Source organism: Hemicordylus capensis, chromosome 1 (assembly GCF_027244095.1).
Source record: "Hemicordylus capensis ecotype Gifberg chromosome 1, rHemCap1.1.pri, whole genome shotgun sequence".
NCBI lineage: Eukaryota > Metazoa > Chordata > Lepidosauria > Squamata > Cordylidae > Hemicordylus > Hemicordylus capensis.
This window is the reverse complement of record NC_069657.1, coordinates 168928216-168952051: the sequence shown is the minus strand read 5'-3', so window position 1 is coordinate 168952051 and position 23836 is coordinate 168928216. Positions and strand designations below refer to the sequence as shown.

The 23836-nt window shown below is 41.6% G+C and overlaps 1 protein-coding gene and 1 long non-coding RNA gene across 10 annotated transcripts in view; one reads left to right on the top strand and one right to left on the bottom strand.

Annotated features, from left to right (window-relative positions):
- NCKAP5 (NCK associated protein 5) overlaps positions 1-23836 on the top strand; it is a 930794-nt gene that overhangs the window by 60055 nt on the left and 846903 nt on the right. The gene's annotated exons all lie outside the window — the stretch shown is intronic.
- LOC128326511 (uncharacterized) lies at positions 10571-16059 on the bottom strand. Its single transcript, XR_008308090.1, has 3 exons — positions 15972-16059; positions 14906-15001; positions 10571-10928 (listed from the first exon to the last, which is right to left on the bottom strand). It is a non-coding gene; the product is annotated as an uncharacterized LOC128326511 (long non-coding RNA).

Here is a 23836-nt window from a genome sequence, read left to right as displayed (position 1 = left end):
GAAACAGAACCATTGCAAAGCAGTGCCACCTATTCCCAAATCCCCCAGATGATCCAGAAGGATATCATGGCTGATAGTATCGAAAGCCACAGAAAGATCCAAAAGAACCAAGAGAATCATGTGCCCTCTGTCCATTCCCTGGTAGAGTTCATCCATTAGGCCAACCATGGCTGTCTCCATCCTATAGCCTGCTCTGAAGCCAGTTTAAAATAGATCTAGATAATCAGTATCTTCCAAGACTGCCTGGAGTTGAACAGCCACCACCCTCTCAATTACCTTGCCGACCCAAAGGAGGTTAGAGACAGTGTTCCCTCTAAGGCATGTGCACATGCCTGTGCTCACAAGTTTTTTTTATGTCTGCTAAGTTAATTTTAGATCCCGCTCAGGCTGAATCAGGAAGGCCCTGTTCTCAATGCATGTATGCACAAACTGCCTTGATACTCCCGCCCAGAACAAAACTCATTCCGCACATAGATGAAAAAAATTAGAGCGAACACTGGGGACTGGCCTATAATTATCCATCACTGAGGGCTCTAGGGCAGGCTTCTTAAACAAAGGTCTCACAATTGCTTCCTTTAAACTTGAAGGCATCCTGCCCTCCTTCAGCGAGGCATTAATGATGACTAGGCCATCTCTAACAGCCTCCCTGCTAGATGTTATAAGCCATGTTTGGCATGGGTCCAAAGGACGTGGTAGGCCGAACACTTCCAAGGAGCTTGTCCACATCCTCAGGTGTCACAAATCGAAATTGATCCATTCGAACTGAGCAAGAGGAGTTACTGGACACCTCTACAATTGACCCACCATAACTGTGGAGTCCAAGTCGGCTCAAATATGAGAGATTTTATCTGCAAAAAAATTGTTAAAAGCCTCACAGCGGGAGAAAGAAATGTTACATTTTTGGGAGATTAAGTAACATTTTATTTGGCTCATGGATATTGGAAATACTTTCAGGACACTCTACACTTTTTAAAAATTATTTTAATGACTATTTTAAACATGCAGAAGTTCCAGATATATTGGAAGAGAATTACTGAAAGTCACCAACACCTTGGTGAAACACAGAAACAGGTTAGACGTGACACTTTACAGATCTGAACTCTGATGACATTATTTGATTTCTGAAAGCAGTTGCTATTTTCTGCTCTGGATATTTGGGCCAAATTTTGCCACACAAGAAGTGTAAGAGAGGATTCACAGAATGGTTTCTCTCAGCATGTGATTAATTTTTGCAATCAGTGAGAAAAGGATGGAGAGTAATTTTGGAAATGAGTCCAATGACATGGAGCAATACTGAGTCAAAATGCATTTGTTCAGTTCATTATGAACTATAATTAGATGGTGTTTTTAAACATTCACATTGGCCCATAGGCAGATCTCTACTATGAGATGATTTCCCATAGAGCATTGGTCCACTAGAGGTAGAAAGATTCTTTTCCTGATAGGAAGCTGGATATTTGTCCATCTCATAAATGTCCCTAATCCCCCTTTGAAGGAAATATATACAGTTTATATAAACTGTGCATGAACAATACAGAAAGTAAGAGATGCTATTGTAAGTACTTCAGTTTAATTAAATGTGTTTATTCAAGGGAATGCAGCCTCTTTTTAATACTCTTTTTTTTTTCCCCAAGCAAGATTTTCATTTCCAGAATAATTGACCAGTCTGAAGGTATTTATTTATTTAAAATAGTGGTTTGTTTTAATTGTAAACCGCCCTGAGCCATTTTGGAAGGGCGGTATATAAATCAAATAAATAAAAATAATAATAAATAAAATATTTATACCCCGCTCCTCCAGTATCCTACTGCTTGGGATGGCTCAAAACATTTATAAAATAGTTACGATGTAAAATCAGACTAATAAAATTAACCAAATTAAGACAAACAAATTAAAATTCCAAGCTAAAATCACAATCAGAATTACAGGTTTTTAAATTTCAATTTAAAAGTTTTTTAAAAACTAAAACGAAGAATTGTAAAAACTAAGGTAAATATTAAGGATTTTTTTGGTGTGGTTGTGAGAAGCAGGATTGCTGGGTGGCTAGAACTTTTGTGAAACTTGTCAGTTATTTCCTCTTTCACCCTAACTTCCATCTTCAGACCACCAATCCATCTACTGGGTTCTGGAACTGCACGTTGACAGATATTATTTTGGTTTAACACCTTCCTTATAATATTGTTTCAGGAGTGTATATGTATTCACCACACCAACTTTGATAGTTCAGGATACAGTGTGGCCGGTTCAGAGTATTGCTAAGCCATGCTAAGCAATACAAGTAGGGCCAAAGAGGTGTTAATTGGTAGTGGCTAGGGAACAACAGGGGCATGTGGACCAGAAAGTGATAGGGGACACATTATTAGATGGACAGGAAGGTACATTGCCAGAGGCAGATCTGGTACCGCCAGAGGCAGAGCTGGTACCACCAGAACTGGGGTGGGGGCGGGATCCTAAACTTCCAACATACTATGAAAAACCCCAGGATGAAAGCAGGGACTCTGAAGCCCACCCATTACATGTAAGGGACCCTGAGAGGCTGGCCCCAGACTTGCATCCTGAAGAAGGGCCCAGCAGCCACAAAGTGTGCCGCTGAGTCAGTGTCAACTCCTGGCGACTTCAGAACCCTGTGGTTGTCTTTGGTAGAATACAGGAGGGGTTTACCATTGCCATCTCCCGCACAGTATGAGGTGATGCCTTTCAGCATCTTCCTATATTGCTGCTGCCCGATATAGGTGTTTCCTATAGTCTGGGAAACATACCAGCGGGGATTCAAAACAGCAACTTCTGGCTTGCTAGTCAAGTCATTTCCCCACAGCGCTACCAGTGCTGAAAAGCCTGGGCAGAATTGCAACAAAGGTGCACCTTGCAGCAAGGCCAGGGCTATCACAAAAAAGGGTCTACTTGTGAGTAAGGAACAACTCAGAATCAAGAGAGGGGCCATGCACAGCTGTCTGGGCTAATGAAGGTACTCATAGCTCCATAGCAGCAGGCTATATAAGGTTCCCCCTGCCATCAGAGGTGCTCTTACCCCTGGACCTTGGGGCCCCAGCCCGTGGCCTCTAAGGTCTGGGCGGGGGCTCCAAAGGCGGGGGGTGGCTCCTGCTGTCATCCAGCACCTGCCATGAGGCTGAACCACTGAATATTTCAATAATTTTAGCCGCCAGGGTAAGAGGTGAGCCGAACAGGACTCCCCAGCCTCCTCCCGTCATGGTGGCAGTAGCGGGTGGAGTGGGAGTGGCCTCTGGGCCTGACTGTCCATCCCAGTGGCCCCTGAGAACTGTGAAGCGCTCGAGCATTTCTGCGTAGTTAAAATAGAGTGTTGAGACCTGCTCAGCTCACCCTCCACCCCCAGTGGCTAGAATTATTGAAAAAAATTGGCAGTTCAGCCTTGCGGTGGTGGGTAGAAGTTTGCAGCCATGGGGGGGGGGCTCACGGCAGTGGGGGGAACCTCACAGCGGCAGAGGGGCCTTGCAGCAGGTGCAGTCCAGGTGCCAAAATTACTTAGGTGTGCCACTGCCTGCCATTCACACTCTGCTGGAACAACAGCTTGCTACAGCGGTTGCCTCTGGCCCCAAGAACTCTCACTGTGTTCTGAGATCCCCTGAATATACAGTTGCCTTTAAGGACTGTCTTATCCACAGCTCCTTTGACCTGGCTCTTGTTCCCATCACCTTGCTTCAGTTTCCACCTGCACTCCTAAGAACCTAACTCCATACCCTGTGCTGCCTGAGCAACTGGGACATTGCCCCACCACTTACATTCCTGCAGGCTGCAACCAACAGCCCCCCACTGAGGCTGGGAGGCCCTATTCCATTTCTTCCTCCAGAGAGGAAGCAAATGGGGCCTCCCTGCTTCTCAGCAGTGGATATTGGTGGCATCAGGCAGCAGTAAGGATGTAGAGGAGCTGTGGTGAGGGGTTCCAGGAGCCAGGATGGCAAGGCAGGGTACGGAGAGAGGAGAGGGGCCTTTGGCGGGCCGACCTCCCCCCGGTGGGCATGTGTTCTTGGAACACCTTTGAATGCCATTAGCTTTGCCTTGAACCTGAGAAATATGGGAACAACTATGCAGTTGTGTGCTTGAAATGCTTTCGTTATAATTTCATGGAGCTGCAAACGTTGAGTGAAAATATGTGTCTGTAATTTATTTTAAAATAATAACCATTTCAAAGAGAGCAATCTTCTTAACATGATAACTGATTTTTTAATTTAAAAACTGTCCACAATATTATTATTCATTTTGCTCCTGAATGAGTAGCTGTTTACTGTGCTTTGTATTTTAACCAATGACACCTCACAAAGCTGACTAATAGGATATTGCTCATAAATACACATTGCACAAGTGTCAAATTTTAAACCATGTATTTGGGATAAAAGCCAATTCCAAATATGTGCAAAAATATGGAGTTTTTCTATAGCCTGTGCGAATTCACACTTTCGATATTTTTCCTCGGCAAGGCTGTCAGTCACTTTAATTTAGAACCTTACCAAAAGGTTGTTGAGTCCATCACACTCCGGTAAAGTAAATGGGGAAAATGAAACACAACAAATTCAAGGTAGGGGGGCCTCATAGTGAAAACTCACTCAGAATAATGGACTAGCTGCTTATTTGGGTTTTGAGTTGAGGGGAGGGGAAACACACCAATAAGATCTTGGAAATCTGTGAGATCCCATATAGAAATTTAATGTTAGAGTCATTACAGAACCCTAGATAACCATGTTTTTAAAAAGATGACCTAATTAGTGTCTGTCTGGGCTAGTAGCTAGATTAGTATAGATAGGTTAGTATATAATTTAAATTAGGCTTTAGGGACAGTTCCACAACAATGTATTTGGAGTCTCAAAACAATTCTCGTTGTTCCATAATCCAAATAAACAAATCATGTAAGGGGAATGCTTACTGCTGCTACAAAAGTAGCAGCAGCAAGCATTTCCCTTACATGATTTGTTTATTTGGATTACTGCTACAAAATACTACTACTACTAAAGTAGTAGTATTAATATAATGCCTACCCAATGATCTCAGGATGTCTATTTCCTTGATCCCCACATTTCCCAACTTCCTTGATTCTCAAATATTCTCTGGATAGCTAGAAAGTAAAGCCCGGGGCTGGGGGGTGTATGCAGTGGTAATCAAGAGCCTGAGTATCAATGATGTATATGCTATTGAATAATGCCAGCATTGTTATTATTTAGAACATATTCAGGTTATACCACTTTTCATCCAAAAACTCAAAATAGTTTACATAGCAAAAGGAATAAAATGCCCCCCACTGCAAGTATTTTACACTGCCACTGCTCGCCTCGCCACCAAAATGCAGGACAAATGCTGTCCCTATAGGGACCAACATTTCATCCCTCAAATGAGGGACGTTCCATGTAATGCGGGACGGTTGTCAATCCTAATTCACAAGCATCATCCTAAAATGGAGAAACATGTAACACACATAGTCCCTAAGATTTGTGCCACTTGTAAAAGTGGCCTGCTGCCTGCCATATATGTAGGCAGGTTTTGTAGCATTGTTCTAAGCAGTGCAACTAATATGTGCAATTTTACAATTCAGCATCACACAATGGTTGCAATATGCATCATCTCTTAGGAAACTCCCAAATGGAGGATGTGAATGCCAGATATGTGCATAAGATTGTACTTATTGCTTCCAGCAAGATGAAGATAACACTCCAAATGAGCAACTCCCCATTCACTTGTAGCTCTTCCTGGTCATATTCTCACCCAATCTCAGTTTGGTGATAGAGGCTTCACCTACACATGTAGTGAAATGAGGTGGAAGAATCCTGGTATAGTGAATTGTACTACAGACTGCTGGTTGGGGGTGCCATTTTGAATGTTCCTTTGAGTAAAATATTATGGAAGTAGAAAAGAGCACAGCAGGGAGACAGGTGTTAGCCTTGTCCATTTCTTGTGGTGCTAGTTTTCTACTTTCAGGAAGTTATCTTACATAAGGGAAGTATTAAAAAAGATGATTTCTGACCTGCAGTCAGTAGCAGTACAGCTATTCAGATCATAGCTCTACTATCTCATCTCCACAGAGCCATTTTTGGAAGGGCGGTATAGAAATTGAAGTAATAATAACAATAATAACAATAATAATAATTAATAATTATTATGTTGCATGTATAGGCTAGGTCACAGTTGGTGCCTATGAATTCTGCCTATGAAAAGCAGTGTGAGTAGATATGAGAAGAAGCTAAGTTATGCTACATCAGACCTAGAGCAACTGCATTAGCACAACAAATTTTGGTTTGGATGGTTTTGTTACTCCTTCCAAACTAGCTGTAATCAAATCCATAAATCTGAAGCCAACTGACTCTGGTTATAGATGAGTTCTTGTTAGAACAATCAAAAGTCTTACTTTTCAAGAAAAGGGACCTAAGACCAGGCAGAGCAATAATGTTTCAGTTCAGTGAAGCTCACAGCTCTGATGGCCGGATTGGGAACTAAAGTGGTTGTATAATTGGAAATCCATTTATACCTGTAAGATAACTTATCTCCTTTATGGCACATTTCATCTTGAAACTGTTCCATGTACGCTTTTATGAACCAATACTAGGCTTCTTAATCACACACTGAGTGAACTTACCTACGTTATACAAGGGCAGATATGCAGTAATAGCATGGTAACAGGGAGGATGCAGTGATGGTTCTTGGAAATAAACAGCACAACACTTGTTTACATGTATTCCCTACCTCTTCTTTCCTGTAGGTCAGTAATTGCCTTTGAAAATATGAGTTTCAGTAAACACCCCTTGGGGCCCCCCAAATCTCTTTAGTCTGTCCTGGGTGGTGTGGTCGCTGTGCCTCCGGCCCATGCTGTGCAGGGCAGCCAAGTGTGATTGTAACTTGCACCAGTACTTTAGAGACAGAGTGGGGAAAGAAATATGTGGAATGGTAATATGTTAAATTGTGTGCTGAAATGTTTCTGCTAATGCATATTTGTATAACTATACCTGTTTGATATTCTTACATTCTTGTGAGTTCAGTTGCTGTTTGTGCCCTCAAGAACTCATGTGTTAAAAATACTGTGTGTGTCATTCTGTGTGTGTGTGTGCGCGCGTGCGCGTGCAGGGGCGATGATGCCTTGTTTGCAATGGGGGGGGGGGTGGCACGGGCTCCAAACAACTTTAGGTCCAGGCCCCAAAATTACCTAGATGCACCTCTGCTGCGAAATAAGCAAGAAGCACTTTTAAAAGTGATCTGTTATATTTAGCAGGGGAAGACAGTGGCACACCTAGGTAATTTTGGTGCCCAGACTGCTCCTGCCATGAGGCTCCCTGCCGCAAAGCCCTCCTGAAACCTGCTTGTGGGGGCCTCCTGCCACCCTCCTATGCCCACTCCGCTGTTGCCCTGCCATGGCGCATATCCAATTTTCTTCATAATTTCAGCCGCCATGTGCATGGCTGAGGGATGGCAGCTGAGGGAGTGAGCTGAGAAGTCTTATTCCCCTGCAGCGGCAGCGGACGGAGCAACCTCTTGGCCTGTCCGTCTGGCCCAACGGCTCTTGAGAACTGTGAGTTGCTCCAGCGCACCTGCACAGTTGAAATAGATTGTCACAAGCCCGGGACAGGCCCAGCAGTCACTCCATCCACAATGGCTGACATGGGGGAGAGGCCTTCTTGGCTCACCCGCCCCCCCCGCCCCGCCACCACCCCTCGGCCGCACATGTGGCAGCTGAAATTATGGGGGGGGGAATCTGAGGTGCAGCGTGGCAGGTGCAGGGTTGTGGCAGGAGGGCCCCCCAGCCATTTGGAGCCCCCCCGGATCTTGGAGGCCACAGACTGGGGCCCCAAGGTCTGGGGGGGGAAATGCCTCTGGGGGAAGAGCCACAGACCCTATCCAACCCCAGCACACACAGTAGCCCTCCAGTGCTTGTTGCTGGTGTCTACTCTATATGTATTTTTAGAATGTGAGCCCCTTGAGACAATGGCACAATAATACCTATTATTTTTTTATGTAAACCTTTGTTTTGCCAATGTGGACAGCTATTCATGAATCAGATATTAGCAGGGAGCAGGTGTGATAATGGAAAATTGGAAAGTAGAAAGCACATTCTCAGCCATGTTAGCTTGGAGAAAGACACTCTTCTTCTCCCTTTGCAAGGCTGATTAAGTGCTGCAGTTACAAAACTCCAAAGAAAAGGTGCCAATTGCAAAGATTCTTAGCCCAAACAACCTCCACACTGCACACACCTGACAATCCTTTGCCAAGTTTTTAATGGGAACTATAGTGTAAATATATACTTGCCTGGTTGCCAGTGGGGGAGTCCAACACCCCTTCTGATTACAGGAGAAGCTTGCAACCATAGAACACTTATCAAATACATGAAGGGCTGCCGCATAGAAGAGGGCAAAAACTTGTTCTCCGCTGCCCCAGAAGGCAGGACTTGGAATTCAGTGACAGAAGGATAGGTTGTTATTGAACATTGCCTTGTGGGGGTGATGGCTCTTTCTCTCTAGAGATCTTCAAGCAGAGACTGCCTAAGCGGTGGATTTCCTGCACCAAGCAGTGGCCTGGACTGGATAGCCTACAAGACCCAGCTTTGTGATTCTGAAATGATAATGCTCTGTTTTGTTCTGTCTGGTAGATTCTGCGTCTTTCTTCCGTTCTTGAAAATACCTGTTTGGGATCTCTCCGTGGTGGAGTCCTTCCATGTTATGACATCAACAGATCATAGATATTAGTACACACAGTAGCAGTTTCTTCATGTTGCCTTTGCAGAGATCTAGGTCATCACTTTCAAAGGTTTGGAAAATGAGTGCAGATGTCAGTTGACATCCGCTCGAGACCTCTTTTTGAGGAGACACACTTCTGGAGACAAGGAAGTGAGACACAGATATGGGGGCAATGCTTTCACTTAAATGAGCACTGATGTTTCCTTGAAGACCTGAAGCAGTTATACTGGTTTCACACTTAACCAGCCAGCTAAGTTTCAAGTCACAGTCTCAAGAGCGAAAGGTCAGTACTTTCTTGTCTTACTAGCTACCGCAAGCTGAATGGCTCCCTTTGTCATTTATAGCCTGATCCTCACCCTTTTTACTCAGAAGAAAGCCTCACTAGTTTCCATTCAACTTACACTTATGTAAGTATGCTGAGAATTGCAGTCTCCCATATACAGTACTCTGTTTTGTATATAGTTGCCTTCTTAAAAAGAGGCATTAGTTTTTATCAAAAGTCATTACATGCACAACTGAGTGAGATAATCTTAGAAGTCCTTTAAAAATTGTCTGATACATCAGTTAAAATCCTTGCAAACATAACAAATATGTTTGCCTTGAATCTTACATATTATATGTACAGCACTGATTTTTTTTTCCTACCGTAGGACTAAGCAGATGATACTAGATTGGAAACCAACCCTGCCATCTGTGCTAGGTTCTTAGAAGCATCTATATAATATTTATATATACACACAGTCATACTAGAAGCATGCAGTGGTAAATACTGCATTTTGAATTCTTCTGAATACTGTTCCTTTTGTTGTTGCTAGATCTAGTGTCCTTTTTATTTCTCTCCTCCCTCCAACTAGCAAGGATATGTTTCTCATGGAAACTTTTTATTGGTCCCAAGGAAAGCATAGTTTAGATAATCACAAGTATTTACATATGTATAAGTGAAATTCCTACTAAGCTCTCAGATTGTGCTTCAGGGTAGACAGTTGTGTCTCCCCCACCCCTTGCAGTTCCTCTTTTCTTTTTTGACAGCCAGTTAATAGAGACTCAACAATAAGCAGCTGCTTGTGATGTCATTTGGGACTGTGTCCACAGAGCTTGTATTTACAAGTACAGAGCAGCAGAAAAAGCGAACTGGCAGCAAAACTTCATGTCTGCAGTTACAGTAGGACTTTCAGCAGTGCTTTTGATGAACTTGAGAGCTAACTCTGTACTCTTTAGGGCAGATTTTTTTTTTAAGCTTGGTAAATAAACATAGCCATATACTCAAGAGATTTCTGGACTGCAGGAAACTTTCTTATGGTTTGGACTTCTCTAGTACTGGAGCATGTTTTAACTGAGCTACAACAAGTAAGGGGCTACTATTACTATTGCTATTATGATTTCCCTATTCTATCATCTTTGCACAGCTTGCATTCTTTGAATGTTACTGTATTTATATTATGTTTCAGCATTGCTACCAAGATTTACTTTTAATTATAACAGCAGCAAGTGTGCTGCCATTAGGCAGTCTTATACTCAGACATTTCAATATGCTTTATGCATTCTTTCATAAAATTGGAACACTGGAAACGAGTGAGAATTGGATTCTGACTCTGTTTGCATTTTGATGGTTATGTTAAGCTGCCTCTTTTCAGAGGAATAGTTCCATCTGTGTACAATGTTAAGCCTAATATCATCATGAATATTTTGTCATCAGCTAAGTGAAGAACTTTAAAATTCCCACCCACCCCTTGTGGTTTCCGTGTTAATGCTTGGATTATGTGAGAATTAGCATTTCAAAGCTGTATAGCCTGCTCTGACATAATGAGGCTTAGACATGATGAAGACTCTGTAGAGCCATTCTGATCCTCACACGGAACCTATTTTGCAAAAGTAGAAGTTTTAAAGTTAAGACATTACACTGCCTGAAACTATGCTGGTTCAAGTCCTTTATATCAAGAGCTACTGTTTTGGTTTGGCTGATTTCTTCATAACAGCCAATGAACAATCACAGCCAATGAACAATTGGTCAGTAGCATCAGGTAGCAGAAGGAATGCACATTATTGCTCCGTTAGTGCATCCTAAAATATTAGAATGCTCAGCATAGATTATCAGATGAAATACAGATGAAGTTTCAATTTATCACAGGGCATATTAAAAAGATGATGTGAATCTGTCATTTATCTTTTTCAAAGGACAAGTCTCTCTCCTCTGCCACAGGGCAAGTCGTAGTCTGTAAATAGTCAGCAGTTCCACAGAGCCTGGCAGAAATCACAGCATACATAAAGACTACTCCCTCTTCCATTCCTTCTCAGTGCACAGAAATAGTTGCTCTGACATAACTGATGGTGGTAATGACAAAGATGCTCAGTAGCTCCTCTTGTGGTCCCTCGTGCTTTTTTTCTGTATCTATTCTGCTGCTTCCTGCTAACCTTGCAAATACTATTTCTGCTGGGCACTATTTAAAGAGGGTGAGGCGGAGGAATCCTACCCCCTGCGTGTTTCAGAACTTGTATGGTTTTTATTTTTTATTATCATCATCATTATTTATTATATTTATATACTGCTGTTCAACAAAAAGTCCCCTGTCCCCTAAGGGCTCACAATACACACACACACACACACACACACACACACACACACACACTTCTGTGCTGGAATTAAACTGGATCAGTTGCTCTCCCCCTGCTAAATATAAAGAGAATCAACCATTTTGAAAGGTGTGTCTGCCCAGTTAGCAGGGATTTTCCCACCGCAGTTAACCAATAGCAAGCCTTTGAACTTTGCTGTGACTCCCCACCACCACCGCATTTCTTCCTTGCTTCTGCTGAATCCTGAGATGGTGTTCCTGCCTAGGTGCTCAACTGGCTGTAATGTGTAGGGCAACCTGGGGATTTACATATGGTTTTCTCATTCATTGGTATGGAAGGGAAGAATGCATTTGCACTGGAGGTCAGCAATGGGACTACTGCTTACTGTCATTGATTCCTAAGGGTGCACATAACATACTTCAAATAAGGCAGCATGCATTTTCATGTGTGCAGGGTGGTAAGAAGTCCCTAAGGCAAGCAGATTGCTAATAGACTACTTCCTGAAAGAGCTTCAGAATCAGTTCATCAACCCCGAATAGTGTAACAGATGTCCTCCACACACAAATTTTTTTAAGTACCTGTACATCAAAATAACAAATATGTAATACTAAAATAATAGCCACTTTTCTTTACCACTTCTCCCCAATTCACTTGACTTTGAATAGGTTTTCTTAGAGGGTGTGTCCACACATGATCCACGGCCCATCTGGCTGGTGGGAACCTCTCTGAGCTGCAAGTCCCAGCCATTTCACGCTATCCAAAGCTGCTCATGTTGGGTTCCCAAGCAGCACTTCCCTCCTTAAAGATGTCAGGTTCCTGGAGGGGAATGTTGTTTGGGAAGCCAACGTTTATGGTTGCAGATGACATGAAATGGCTAGAACCTGAGTCTTGTGCTGGGTGGGAGCTGTGCTCAAGGGAACCAGTGGTTCCCACTAGCCAGACTTGCCACAGTCCATAGTAATGTGAGATTGATATATTTAGTGGAAATGTATGCTTAGGATAGAACCATATTATATAATTAAGATGAATTCATGTAATGAAGAATGTTGGGTATACAGTGTGTGAATGTTTGGTAATGGCTTTACTGGACTTCTCCTTAGCAAAAAATTACATTGGCCCAACTCAGGGACCTGCCTTTACATTTTGAAATAGTGGCTTGAACCCCACTCAGAGCTGCTTCTCACAAACTGTATCACATTCCTGTAGATGTGAGGGATGATGAAGTTGTGCTCCCATTACCCACACCTCTCCCCTCATATAATGTTATAAAGGCGGGGTGGGGGGGACACAGAGTTTGGGTTCCAGCAAATATCAGTGTGACTCAGGCAAGGCTGACAAAATATAACCATTTTGATTTTGGATCTGCGTTGTGAGGACAAACTCTTCCCTGAACAATCTCTTACTTATTCAGTGTATTCAACTTTTTTGAGCCTGATTGTTGCCACTATTTTCCTCAATCTTTTAATGGTGCTGAATTGCACCATTTGTTTTCCTGGTTAGGCTTCTGTCTCCTTCATAGCATAATCCCAGCCAATTGGGGACATGTAGTATTTAATTAATTTGTTTATATGCATCTTTATTTGTTTATATTATTATACCCCTCCTAACTTGGCAAAGAGGCAGCGTTTAACATGGTGATTCTCTTTATTTAGCAGGGGGAGAGTAACTGGCCCTATCCACCCCCAGCACAGTACCTCCAGTGACTGTTGCTGGTGTCATGTTTCTTTTAGATTGTGAGCCCTTTGGGGATAGGGATCCATCTTATTTATTTATTATTTCTCTGTGTAAACCACCTTGAGCCATTTTTGGAAAGGCAGTATAGAAATTGAATTTATAATTATAATTATAATATAATATACATCTTTGTTTATATACATCTTTCTTTGTTTAAATACATCTTTCAAGTTTGATGGGAGAGCTCAGGGTAGCAAACCTGGAGCACCCAGGCAGTTTTCCATTCAGGTACTGACCTAGAGCTGCTTAATTTCAGCAAGGTGGCTACATTATGTGCCCTCAGACCATAGCCAGGATCACAGTTTGTCATGCAATCACTGAGGATACACTAAGATTGTTTAGAACCAGCGGGATGGTTCCTGGGCTTCACCAGTCAGGAATGTGAGGGCAAACTTCAGTGAAGGCAGACAGTGTTTATTCAGGTCAATGTTCCTTGAACAGATGAACCTCATTGTTTCCTTTTATTTCGTTTTGCGGCAAAATTGCTCAAAAGACAAACTTTTCAACACTAATGATATTTGCAAATAGGAATAATATTATTATTAATCACCCACACCTTTCAGGTCAGCTCTAATCTTTGGACTTTTGATATTCTAAGTATTTGGGTTTTTTTTAATTCTTTACGGTTGTAGTGGCAGGGGCAGATCTACAATGTAGCAAATATGTGCAATGAACATGGGCCACCCCTAGGCGGAGCCCCACTTGGATTTCTGACTTAAATTATAATTTCCCCATAGGAGTCAATGGGGAACTCAAAAACATTAACTCCTGAATGGCTGGGAGAATGCACTGAAATTTCACATGGTATTCCTACATGATTGTAGGATTAATTGTGTGGATGGTTCAAGGAGGTCAGCCCACCTATTGATTTTTAAATGGTTTTTAAAAAATTAAACTTTTAAAAAATCCTTTAATAATCAACAGGTGAACTGATCTCCTTGAACATCAACACATTCAATACTACAATCATGTGCTACTCCTATATGAATTTTGAGAACTTTCTGCCCAGCCATTCTGGAGTTATAATATGGAGTGTAATAATTGGGGTACTACTTTTATATGAAGGTAAGGAGCAGTTTCTTACAAATATTGCTTGAATGATGGACAGAGTGGAGGATGAAATTAGGGATGTGCACGAGCTGTTCATGCAGCCCTTGCAGGGTGGGGTGGGTTGCCTATAACAGGTAAGGAGCTCCTTACCTGCTTGCTCCCTCTTGCCGCTCCCCCACTGGCCCTTGTTTAGAAACAGCCGCATGGGGCTGCAGCATTCCTTCCTGCAGCCTCAATTGGCGTCAGCATGCAAATGACCAGGGTGGGAGGAAAGCGGCAGGGAGGGGGTGAGCAGGTAAGGAGCTCCTTACTGGTTTGTTAAAGGCACCCTCCCGATGCCAAGCTGGCTCAAATGCTGGCATTCGTACAGGTTCGGTGTTCCAGAAAGGGGGCACCAAACTTGTTTGTGCACATCCCTAGATGAAGTTCCAGAACTTTTTGTAACTTTCTGCTGTGAAAAAAGCAGTTATGCCACTTTTAAACAATTATAGAAACTTTTTTTAAAAAAATCCATTAAAAATCAACCAATATCCTTGAAAGTCCACACACTTAAGTCTTAAGTGATTGGTCTGAAAAGACCAGTGGGCTAGAAAGGGAACTAAGCCACCACCTCCATTAGCAATAAATGACTTCCTTCTTAAGGGTCTATTTCCACATTTGTGATGTTTCACATGTTCTGAAGCAAAGCAACCATTTTGATGTTCCTTACCTCACATTGGACTTTTTGTTATGAGTTTGTTGCATTCTAAGTTGGTGGGAAACCATGAATTGCTTTAAGCTTTTCAAGCCAGCTATTTCTTGCAAGTAAAGATTCCCCCGCCTGTTATGTTCCCATGCAAGACAAAAGTATATTTTTAACTTACCTCGGAGAAGTATCTCCTTTTCTCTTGTGAGAACAGTTAGATTAGTTCCATGAAGTTCCTTGTTAACTGGAAATTTGCCTTTCAGTCTGCAAAACACTAATCGAAATAGTCAGATCAACGTTTAATAAAGATAGATGTCTTCTGTGACTGGTGTGGCAGGGCCAGTGGGCCAGAAAATGAAACCAAGTAGCCATTTGCTTTGGGAAGAAAGCAGGGGCATAGCAAGGTTGGAATGGGCCCAGAGACAAGATTTTAAAATGCCCCCCCCCCCAAAGGGCCCCAAAGGGCCTCCGCACATCCCAGGCCCCCAAGGATTTAAGTCTGATATTCCAAAATAAGTATGCTGCCTGCAAATACATTTCACTGAATACACACACGCACACGTCACAATATATAGTGATATACATTGAATACTATACATTTGTTTTACTTTTAATGCCTAGAACACACTAGAAAGATGAATGATTAAAATGGACCCCTTGCTGCAGATTAGCAAAGGAGACTTTCAACCATGCAGGGTGAGCCTATGTTTGTTTTCTCAGAATTCTGAACAAATTCAGTCAAGTTCGATTCCAGGAGGTTTTTCACAGGAGGCTCTTAAAGCCCTTTAACACACCTCTCCTCTGGAATGGAGGTGCTGCATTCACATGTTGGCCAGATTTACCCTGAAGTCCCTGCAAGTTATTGGGGAGCAGTTCACACACAAGAAAAATAAAATAAAATAAAAGCACAAGACATGCTTCCCAGTTCTCACTCAGACCTTCTGGGTTGCAAAACAACTTGAACATAAGTGCATTTATAAATGAATGAATGAATGAATAAAATAAATATAATACTGTTTCTTCCAGAAGTTTTTGTAATTTTCTGCCATGAAACAAGCCACTTATAGGACTTTTTAGACAGTTTTTTTTAAGTCAGCAAATTTTCCAAGCTGTTTAAAAATAAATATTCAGAGACTTCTCAGTCCCTCCCCCCCCCATATCAAAGCCCTATGGCAAGCAGATGCCTATATATCGGGGGGGGGGGTGGCGGGGAAGGTAACCACAAAGAGGAGTTCACACTCTACCTGGCAGCAAGGGGTCTTCTGCTGCAGAGAGCAGTGGTGGCCACTCTGGCTGCCTCCTCCTTCCTGGCTGGCTTGGGCCCTACTCGAGTTCAGGCTTCACTGCGGCCTACACGGAGGCCTCCGTGGAAGCCCCGCCCACCCGCCGATCAGCTGAGAGGCGGGAGAAAAGGAGCTCTTTGTAGCGTGTCTGCTGCCTGGATTGCCGGCCAGGAGAAGAAGCTGGAGAGACAGCGAACAGGGCAAGTGGCTGAGAGGCTATGGGGCTGGGCAGGGGGCAATGCCTCTGGGGGGCCCCTCCAGGCAGTGGGGCCCCCAGACAACTGTCTCCCCTTGCCCGATCTTTGTTACGCGCCTGGAAGAAAGGATGTACTTCTCTCCATGTTGGTGGTGACCACCTGTGATCTTTAACACTTCCTTCTTCCTGCAACAGTGAAATGATGTGTATCATCGGACTTTTTATTTGTCGCTTTCTTAAACTGATTTGAAAACTATGTATTTCAGGCCAAGCCATTTCCTGCTAATAAAGCACGTTGTGATGGGGTTGCCTCTCATTCTCTAGGAAAGAAACCAAATGTCTGTTTTCTTTAGCAATAAAGCACTTATCTCTGTTAGTGATGTTAATATATAATTTTTTTGCTTCCCTTTTTCTGAAACAGTGCAACAAATTATGTTCCAATCCTTATCCACTCCATACCTTGCATCACAGTTTTTGTCATGAGTTCTTTTCCTCATGAATCTTTATTTTAAAAAAAAAAGATTTTCAAGATATTCCCAAAATTGTTGTCCATTTGTCTGTAGTTTCCTGTTCAGGTTGGTCTGTTATCAGAGTGAAGATTCTTCTCCAGGCAATGTAGTATCTTTTCCCCTACTGTCTCTAGATAAACACCTATATTGGGCAGCAGCGATATAGGAAGATGCTGAAAGGCATCATCTCATACTGTGTGGAGATGACAATGGTAAACCCCTCCTGTATTTTACCAAAGACAACCACAGGGCTCTGTGGGCTCCAGGAGTCGGCATCGACTTGACAGCATAATTTACCTTTACCTTTAAAGGTTACTTACAGAGCCAAAGAAAAGAAGCTAAAGATTTTGGCATTTAGAGATGCTGAAATACTCTCATCTGCAGCATTGCTTGGCTTCAATCCACCTCCAGCTGTTACAAATCCTTGTTCTAGAACATAAAGATAGTACTTACCTGGTAGCCTTACCACTCATTTGTCTATTTAAAAGGAGCACATCTGCTCTTCCATGATTATCCCATCTATTCTTGGGATAGGAGGAGTAGGAGATCCAAGCTGCCCCTGTGAGGTGCTGTTTCTTCTCCTGCATCCTCCACACTTTGATGGCTGAAGCTTGGTAGTGGAACTTTAGCCATTACCATGGAAACAATGAATGCATCATAATAGAGAAACCACAGGTGATGTCATAATTGCCACCTGCAGAGATGGGGGCAAAGTGTCCTCCTTCAGCACTGGGTAGCTGTAGCTGGTGGACACCTAACGACAGTACAAATGTATATGTGTTATATACAAGTCCTATCCTAGTTTGGAGAGAGTGCTGATAATTCTCAGAGTCATTAAACTTTTTGTGTTTCCCATTGTTCCATATGGGGAAATTATCTGATAGGGCCTGTGTTCAATTATTGTACACAGACCTCTTCAGAGATTGTTATGTAGTGGAAACCTAAAGTCAGCGGCAGTGCCAAAAGCACACTATTTGACTACATTGCCAATGGGATCACTGAGAAAAGTGAGTGTTTTGCAGAGTGATAGAAGTGTATGAGATCAAAATGCCATGTAGTTCCACCTACTGTTGCTAGGCAGGACCATCTACCCACCTCCACGGATGGACACTCATTACTACAAAAGATCACTTAGAACTGCTGCCTAAAGAAGTAATGGAATGACTAGTTAAACTACATGTTAGTAAAACTAATATATTTTGAAGTAGTTAAGTGTTAATTTCAACAGCTTTTAAAAAGATCTCTACCCAGCCCACCCCATTGGCTCAAAGTTAAAACATTATTTTTGTTTGTTAAATACATAAAACAAAGCAGTTCACTGGAGTTTAGTGAATTTTGATATTTCCTTGACTAATATAGCCTGTGCAACTTGTTCTGTTGGAGTTGAACCTTTTAAAGGGAAAAAAAATACATAAAAGGTAAACCAAATAAAATGCTGTTTCAAGTGGAGGTTCTTTTTGTTGTTGTTGTTAGTATTATTTACAGCATCACTCACAAATAAGAAGTTCTAGGAACTGAATGTGAATTTAAACACACTATCCAACATTTCACAAAAATGGTCCATTCAAACACCCAAATCATTCATTTTAGTAATACAAGTTGCATACCATAGTGACATTTTTAAAAATCTCTTATTTTTCCAAACTAGGTGAAAATTCTTTCCTTCTGTGAACAATAGTGACCAGCTATGTCCTAAACATGAAGCCTAATTAGTACTTAGTACCAAGTTTGTTATTATAGTGAAATCTGCATATCAAATCAGTAAAGAATACAAGGATTCCAATTACCATTACAGCATCTGGCAACTCCTACTCACTTCCATTCTTATAGCTGATTGCTAAGAGAATAAAGTAGTTGTAATTATCATTCAACTATATGAAAGTAGTTTAACTTCTATAATACTGTCCCAAACTGTCCAACCTTTTCAACACAACGTCTATTATAATTTGTTACAAGCAAAGGAATATGCCACCATAAAGTGCCAACAGGTTTCCAGGTTCCACAATGAAGCAAACCAAGCAGCATTGTACAGGGCTCTTCCTGATTCCAAATATAATTGTTGGTTAGACCTTGTTTGTGATTAATTTGTTCTCGGAGTTGAGTCTATTTGAACTGTAGTTTTCAAACAACCTTAATCATTAGGGAGAAAACTGGATTAAAAGCAAATATTGCAAGCTGTAATAAATGAAATCTAATGAACAATAATAACTTTCATTTTTATACCCCCAAGTTCTTCTGAATTCAATTGAAGCTAGAGGATCTTTGTACCTTGTTAGAATTGCAAAAAGTCGGCTTATATCCCCAAAGACAGGTCTGTATTATTTCAAAAGTGTGCATCTCTTAGTCCATCTACAGGAATAATTATAAACTATTAGAACATTACTCACAGTATTTGCAGTACCCAGATCCATGCTTGTTCAATGATGTGTTTCATGTAGCCTTCAGAAATCCACATTACTTCAATTATTTTCCAATAGTTACAGGAATTAAGGTGCTTTGGGAGGTGAGGAGTTTGTGATCTATTGCTTTAAAATATCTTGCTGTGATTATTTCTTTTGACTGACGGTAAGGTGTAGAGCCCTAATATGGTATAGGCCATGGCAGAAGGTGCTGAACATTGTTGCAGAAATTGCCTATGAGCTGTGAAGGATGTGAATTCTATGACCAAGCAGCTTGGATAATAAAACAGTGGATAAACATTATGCTGCTGAAAGATGGACATTTGTAGGGAAACATTTGGAGAACAAATGCTTCTGTTGAGCCCCACGTTTTGATAGGCTTGCCACAGAAGGTTCCTGTTTGTTTTCCCAGAGTCAGATGAGGCCTGGATGGTGTGTGCACATAATAGGCCTGTGCAGCTGGAAATCTGCTTCACAAATTATTTTCTTTGACAGTGCTAATTGATTACAAGGCGTCATCCTTATCTAAATTGTTAAATTCAACAGTTTCTATACCCGCTTTTTGTCACACGGACAACACAAGAAGAGTTAATTATGACATGAAGCAAAGCAGCCAGATTTTGTCTGATTTTGTTTTTGTTTGCTTGCTCTGTTTAAATATACCCATATATTGAAGAGATGGCATGGATAGGATTGGCAGCAATGAGGAAATGCAGAAGATGTTTGAACAGCAAATTTTCGTCTTCTAAGAAAGTAACAGGAAGTTCTGTCTTTTAGGATAGAGAGTTGCATGTTTGATATTAGATGGGGATGCCTCTAAAAACATTTTATGCTACACATAACAACAGATTTCTTCATCATAATTTCTTTGCGTTTTTCACAGCAGTTATGTTTGCTGTGACTACACTTTTATACTGCTGTTTACCACAGAAACCACATTCAGGGCTAAACCAGATGTGACATGGGAGTTCCGTGGTTGGAATTTGAAGCATCCTTTTCTTTTTAAAAATGTACCCGGGGGTGTTATTTGGATAATGACTGTGGCACAGGAGCATTCCATTGCTGCTGTTATCCATGGAGGGGAAAACTTATGGGCACAAATTGTACCTGTAAATTTCCTCCCCCTGACAATAGATTTTGTCCTCTTGAAGCTGCTCTTAAGTTGAAAAACCAGTGTGAAGTCAAAGGCTTAAACCCCAACACACATATATCATGGCCTTCATTTAAAGGTTTCCGTCCCCATGGGTGCTTTTTATAAAAGGGGGGGAAGTCCAGGAACAATTGCAGAACTCCCATGTCACGTTTAGTTTGACCATAAATGTGAAGCAGGTGCACCAGTTCTGATTTCAGTATGGGAGAAGCAATGTGTGTTCTCAATGGTAGGAAGTTTTCTAGTGTTTAAAGTCCTGCTCTTGGATATATATTCAAAATTAAATTGCAAAAAAGCAATGCATTTGAAGATAATCTGTTGTAGTTACAAATTGATGGAGGACAAGTCTATCAAGGGTTACTAGTCTTGATGGCTATAGGCTACTTCCAGGTCCAGAGACACAATGCCTCTGAATACCAGATTCAGGAAAGCAACATCAGAAGAGGGGACTTTGCTTTATCTTGTTTGTGGGCTTCCCAGAAGGATCTGGTGGACCACTGTGAGAAACAGGATGTTGGACTAGATAGGCTTTGGGCTTGATCCAGCAAGGCTCTACTTATGTTCTTATTTACTTTATTTATATCTCACCATAACCATAGCAATATTATCAATGACAAAGTGTTAACTTTTTGTCTTAATTAAGGGGGTTTAATATGCCCTGTGTGGGCCCATTGAATTTTTATTAGTAAAGGCACTCCATGTGGAGAATCAGCAAGTTGGTCTCCCTCAATGTTCTTCCTAATGTGAAGGACATGCTGGGATTTTACCATGGACATTGTCTTAGTTCTTTGTGTGGGGCATGCTTGTATATACCGTATTTGAATGTGTCTGTGTACTGGCTTGGGGATGGAGTCACTGTGTTTGTCATCTTCTCACTTGCTGTCTTGAATTTCAAACTGAGATGTTCTGTCTCTCACAGCATAAGAGACTGTTTGCCTGTTTATTGTTTTCTTAACCTATATTTAATTAGTAATTAATATCAAACTCTTGTTTCTCAGTTAAAGTGAGCTTCCTGTGTAATCACTTATACAAGAAGAGTAATTTACTATGCAACAGGACAACAACCAGCGGACATGCCCTAAACTTGGCAAAGAGGCACCTTTTAATGTGCTAATTCTCTTTATTTAGCAGGGGGAGAGTGACTGGCCCTATCCACCGCCAGCACAGTACCTCCGGTGACTGTTGCTGGTGTCTGTCTTATGTTTCTTTTTAGACTGTGAGCCCTTTGGGGACAGGGTTCCATCTTACTTATTTGTTGTTTCACTGTGTAAATCGCCCTGAGCCATTTTTGGAAGGGCACTATAGAAATCGAATAAATAATAAACAAACAAACAACCAGTGGACATGCTCCAGAAAGCAGTAGCTAACCAGGGCTTCCATGTACAAGCCCCTAAGTATTTCGTAACATGCTATTTCCCTTGCTTTTTGATGCTTCATACATGACTTGTTTCCGCTGAGAAGAGCCTTTATGACACCTGTGTTACACTATTTGTAAGCCGTACATTGCTGCAGCAAACACAATTGCCATGCAAATATGAAGCAGCTCTGACCTTAGCAGGGTTACAGAAAGTATCATTATGCAGTTGCTTGATTTATAACTCAGAAATCACAAGCATGTGGCCTTTTCTGCCCTCCCCACCTCTGGATTAACAAGTGAACCTATGAAATATAAGTGATTATTTTATCTCTTTCATTCTATGCTTTCTCCTTGGTCCTAGAGTGGGTCTGCTAAGATACGCACCATGACAAAAGAGAGCTATAGTGCATAGCTCTATCTGTGAGCTAAGCACACTTTCTAAATGTGTGAACAAATGGCTTACTTTGGTAAGATTTGGGGGTGAGTTTTGCCAGTAGAGGGCCATGTTAAACTAAAAAATGTAATGACCTCCTAGAATGGATCTTTTTGAATAAACGGTGTTTCTTAGGGACACTTTAAAGGGTAGAACTTAATGTGATAATTTTGACTTTAAAAAAATAGAACATTGGATGTAAAATGTATAGGTTTTTTACTTGACCACATTAATTAGACGGAAAGTTGTCATCTGATCTCCTAAATAAGTAGGTACTACTAAGGAATTTTTCAGACATAAGTCGTTTATAAACAACAGCTTCAGTAAACCATGAAGTGGACAGAAGGTAAATAGCTAGACAGAGACAAATGGTAATGTGATGTGACTAGATGGTCAGAATATAAAATGAGGAAATTGGCTTTGTAGGTTTGTAGAAGTATAGGTTGATCAGAGGTAGAGTATGACCAGAGGCCCATGTATACAGTACCTTTTTCAAGTTCAACTCATGTTTCAAGTCCATCTCCAGTGTTTCTCAGTGGAAATTAATGCATAACGACAACATGGCTTTATAAAAAGTATCTAATATATACACAGGGTCTGCAAACATTATGCTCCTCACTTTTCCCCCCTGATTGTACTTTGAGAAGCATTTGTTACCCATAGTTGCCTATCTTTTAAACAGATGTTAAAGGAGTAAGGGTTACTCCTCCATGACATCTAATTATAACTGGCACAAAAGATTAACAGATGTTATAATTGTCTTTACACTTTGATGAAATGCTTTTCTGCATGATTTGTTTCTGCCCTCTCACCTGATGAGATTCTCCCTGGTTAGTAAGGTTGCATGGACATGTGCTTTCAATTTGTTTAGAGTGGCTGTTTTAGAGACTTGCAATTTCCTTCATATTTTATTTGCTAAATGTTATCAGTTTATGTATTTGTGGGCCATTATTAGAAGATGTACATGTGGTTGTTTGCTTAGCTGTTCCCCCTTTCTGAGCTTAAGACTCACTGGCTTCTAAGGCTCTGTCTGTAGCTGGAAACAGGACACACACAGTCTCTTTGAAAGTTCTTTTATTATTTGTGAGAGCAAAGAGTGCTAATTAAGAAAAAAGTGATGGGCAGAAATGTCATTTTTGTCTTTCAGGTTAATTAAATGGTTTGAACAGGGGGTGCTGTTGTAATTTTGGCTTCATGGTGTGATCATAGTGTTTTGAGTGCTACGGTCATTTTCTTTAGAATCCATTCTTACTCTAATATTTCTTATGGTGGCATATTCAGTCACTAGTTCAAGGCATGCCCTGATAGTTGCATTGTTCAAGGGAAGTGTCTACAAGCCCATGCTTAGGGCTGGCATTGTTGGGCACCTATCAAGGCCCATGGCTCAGCAGAGCACCTGGTGCCAATCCCTGAAGCACTCTGCCTCCTACTCTCTGTTGTCACCCTTTCCAAGAGATCAAAGGGTGATGGATAAGGAAAGTTGCCAGCAGCCTCTGCTTGCTTCACTCTTTTGGCAATCATGGGGATTGGGTTCAGCCATGACAGAGGTGAGGAACATGGGCAACCATGACAGAAATGAGAAGGAGCTGATCCCACTCAAAGAAGGGGCAGCCACTGATGCTATCTTGCCCAAGAGCTCCCTAAAACCTGATGAAATAGTGCCCATGTGTGACTGGCTCTGCTTCCCTTGAGCGCAGCCCCACATTGTAAGGCCTTGGTACCTGCAATTAAATAAATTTCATGTGGTATAAGATGCAACAAAATAACCTCTTATTAACATGT